A 2,500-nucleotide genomic window follows, 5' to 3' on the forward strand; every position below is an offset into this window, starting at 1 on the left:
CGTCAGTTAAGAGTGGAAAAAAGCTTACAGCACCTGGTATTCCCAGGGAGTCTCCCATCCAAGTACTAACCAGGCCCGACCCTGCTTAGCTTCCGAGATCAGACGAGATCGGGCGTATTCAGGTTGGTGTGGCAGTAAGCGAATGAGTCCACCCTCTGACCCTTATTTATACATGTAAATACGTCAGGTAAAAGAAGAAAAAATCTTACAGCAACTGGTATTCCCAGGCAGTCTCCCATCCAAGTACTAACCAGGCCCGACCCTGCTTAGCTTCCGAGATCAGACGAGATCGGGCGTATTCAGGTTGGTGTGGCCGTAAGCGAATGAGTCCACCCTCTGAACCTTTTTTATACATGTAAATACGTCAGGTAAAAGAAGAAAAAAGCTTGCAGCAACTGGTATTCCCAGGCAGTCTCCCATCCAAGTATTAACCAGGCCCGACCCTGCTTAGCTTCCGAGATCAGACGAGATCGGGCGTATTCAGGTTGGTGTGGCCTTAAGCGATTGAGTCCACCCTCTTAACCTTATTTATACATGTAAATACGTCAGGTAAAAGTGGAAAAAAGCTTACAGCACCTGGTATTCCCAGGAAGTCTCCCATCCAAGTACTAACCAGGCCCGACCCTGCTTAGCTTCCGAGATCAGACGAGATCGGGCGTTTTCAGGTTGGTGTGGCTGTAAGCGAATGAGTCCACCCTCTGACCCTTATTTATACATGTAAATACGTCAGGTAAAAGAAGAAAAAGCTTACAGCACCTGGTATTCCCAGGCAGTCTCCCATCCAAGTACTAACCAGGCCCGACCCTGCTTAGCTTCCGAGATCAGACGAGATCGGGCGTATTCAGGTTGGCGTGGCCGTAAGCGAATGAGTCCACCCTCTGAACCTTATTTATACATGTAAATACGTCAGGTAAAAGTGGAAAAAAGCTTACAGCACCTGGTATTCCCAGGCAGTCTCCCATCCAAGTACTAACCAGGCCCGACCCTGCTTAGCTTCCGAGATCAGACGAGATCGGGCGTAGTCAGGTTGGTGTGGCCGTAAGCAAATGAGTCCACCCTCTGAACCTTATTTATACATGTAAATAAGTCAGGTAAAAGAAGAAAAAAGCTTACAGTACCTGGTATTCCCAGGCAGTCTCCCATCCAAGTACTAACCAGGCCTGACCCTGCTTAGCTTCCGAGATCAGACGAGATCGGGCATATTCAGGTTGGTGTGGCCGTAAGGGAATGAGTCCTCCCTCTGAACCTTATTTATACGTGTAAATAAGTCAGGTAAAAGTGGAAAAAAGCTTACAGAACCTGGTATTCCCAGGCAGTCTCCCATCCAAGTACTAACCAGGCCCGACACTGCTTAGCTTCCGAGATCAGACGAGATCGGGCGCATTCAGGTTGGTGTGGCTGTAAGCGAACGAGTCCACCCTCTGAACCTTATTTATTCATGTAAATAAGTCAGGTAAAAGTGGAAAAAAGCTTACAGAACCTGGTATTCCCAGGCAGTCTCCCATCCAAGTACTAACCAGGCCCGACCCTGCTTAGCTTCCGAGATCAGATGAGACCAGGCGTATTCAGGTTGGTGTGGCCGTAAGCGAATGAGTCCACCCTCTGAACCTTATTTATACATGTAAATACGTCAGGTAAAAGTGGAAAAAAGCTTACAGCACCTGTTATTCCCAGGCAGTCTCCCATCCAAGTACTAACCAGGCCCGACCCTGCTTAGCTTCGGAGATCAGACGAGATCAGGCGTTTTCAGGTTGGTGTGGCCGTAAGCGAATGATTCCACCCTCTTAACCTTATTTATACATGTAAATACGTCAGGTAAAAGTGGAAAAAAGCTTACAGCACCTGGTATTCCCAGGAAGTCTCCCATCCAAGTACTAACTAGGCCCGACCCTGCTTAGCTTCCGAGATCAGACGAGATCGGGCGTTTTCAGGTTGGTGTGGCCGTAAGCGAATGAGTCCACCCTCTGAACCTTATTTATACATGTAAATACGTCAGGTAAAAGTGGAAAAAAGCTTACAGCACCTGGTATTCACAGGCAGTCTCCCATTCAAGTACCAACCAGGCCCGACCCTGCTTAGCTTCCGAGATCAGACGAGACCGGGCGCATTCAGGTTGGTGTGGCCGTAAGCGAATTAGTCCACCCTCTGAACCTTATTTATACATGTAAATACGTCAGGTAAGAGTGGAAAAAAGCTTACAGCACCTGGTATTCCCAGGCAGTCTCCCATCCAAGTACTAACCAGGCCCGACCCTGCTTAGCTTCCGAGATCAGGCGCATTCAGGTTGGTGTGGCCGTAAGCAAATGAGTCCACCCTCTGAACCTTGTTTATACGTCAGGTAAAAGCTTACAGCACCTGGTATTCTTAGGCAGTCTCACATCTATGTTCTAACCAGGCCCGACCCTGCTTAGCTTCCGAGATCAGACGAGATCGGGCGTATTCAGGTTGGTGTGGCTGTAAGCGAATGAGTCCACCCTCTGAACCTTATTTATACATGTAT

At 48.4% G+C, this 2,500-nt stretch overlaps 10 non-coding genes and 4 pseudogenes across 10 annotated transcripts; all 14 read right to left on the minus strand.

Moving 5' to 3' along the window:
• Positions 1-21: 21 nt before the first annotated feature.
• LOC133945858 (5S ribosomal RNA) lies at positions 22-140 on the minus strand. Its single transcript, XR_009917577.1, has one exon. It is a non-coding gene; the product is annotated as a 5S ribosomal RNA (ribosomal RNA).
• Positions 141-202: 62 nt separating this feature from the next.
• LOC133936745 (5S ribosomal RNA) lies at positions 203-321 on the minus strand. The gene has a single exon (XR_009914823.1). It is a non-coding gene; the product is annotated as a 5S ribosomal RNA (ribosomal RNA).
• Positions 322-383: 62 nt separating this feature from the next.
• Positions 384-502, minus strand: LOC133942497 (5S ribosomal RNA; annotated as a pseudogene).
• Positions 503-564: 62 nt separating this feature from the next.
• LOC133944363 (5S ribosomal RNA) lies at positions 565-683 on the minus strand. Its single transcript, XR_009916154.1, has one exon. It is a non-coding gene; the product is annotated as a 5S ribosomal RNA (ribosomal RNA).
• Positions 684-744: 61 nt separating this feature from the next.
• On the minus strand, positions 745-863 carry LOC133945136 (5S ribosomal RNA). Its single transcript, XR_009916889.1, has one exon. It is a non-coding gene; the product is annotated as a 5S ribosomal RNA (ribosomal RNA).
• A 62-nt stretch (positions 864-925) lies between these two features.
• LOC133944582 (5S ribosomal RNA) lies at positions 926-1,044 on the minus strand. Its single transcript, XR_009916365.1, has one exon. It is a non-coding gene; the product is annotated as a 5S ribosomal RNA (ribosomal RNA).
• A 62-nt stretch (positions 1,045-1,106) lies between these two features.
• Positions 1,107-1,225, minus strand: LOC133939692 (5S ribosomal RNA; annotated as a pseudogene).
• Positions 1,226-1,287: 62 nt separating this feature from the next.
• LOC133936139 (5S ribosomal RNA) lies at positions 1,288-1,406 on the minus strand. The gene has a single exon (XR_009914249.1). It is a non-coding gene; the product is annotated as a 5S ribosomal RNA (ribosomal RNA).
• Positions 1,407-1,468: 62 nt separating this feature from the next.
• On the minus strand, positions 1,469-1,587 carry LOC133936316 (5S ribosomal RNA). Its single transcript, XR_009914417.1, has one exon. It is a non-coding gene; the product is annotated as a 5S ribosomal RNA (ribosomal RNA).
• A 62-nt stretch (positions 1,588-1,649) lies between these two features.
• On the minus strand, positions 1,650-1,768 carry LOC133934106 (5S ribosomal RNA). Its single transcript, XR_009912306.1, has one exon. It is a non-coding gene; the product is annotated as a 5S ribosomal RNA (ribosomal RNA).
• A 62-nt stretch (positions 1,769-1,830) lies between these two features.
• On the minus strand, positions 1,831-1,949 carry LOC133945100 (5S ribosomal RNA). The gene has a single exon (XR_009916855.1). It is a non-coding gene; the product is annotated as a 5S ribosomal RNA (ribosomal RNA).
• A 62-nt stretch (positions 1,950-2,011) lies between these two features.
• LOC133936385 (5S ribosomal RNA) lies at positions 2,012-2,130 on the minus strand. Its single transcript, XR_009914482.1, has one exon. It is a non-coding gene; the product is annotated as a 5S ribosomal RNA (ribosomal RNA).
• A 62-nt stretch (positions 2,131-2,192) lies between these two features.
• On the minus strand, positions 2,193-2,301 carry LOC133941921 (5S ribosomal RNA; annotated as a pseudogene).
• Positions 2,302-2,343: 42 nt separating this feature from the next.
• LOC133942861 (5S ribosomal RNA) lies at positions 2,344-2,462 on the minus strand (annotated as a pseudogene).
• Positions 2,463-2,500: the final 38 nt, after the last annotated feature.

The sequence above is a fragment of the Platichthys flesus genome, chromosome 22 (genome assembly GCF_949316205.1).
Source record: "Platichthys flesus chromosome 22, fPlaFle2.1, whole genome shotgun sequence".
Taxonomy (NCBI): domain Eukaryota; kingdom Metazoa; phylum Chordata; class Actinopteri; order Pleuronectiformes; family Pleuronectidae; genus Platichthys; species Platichthys flesus.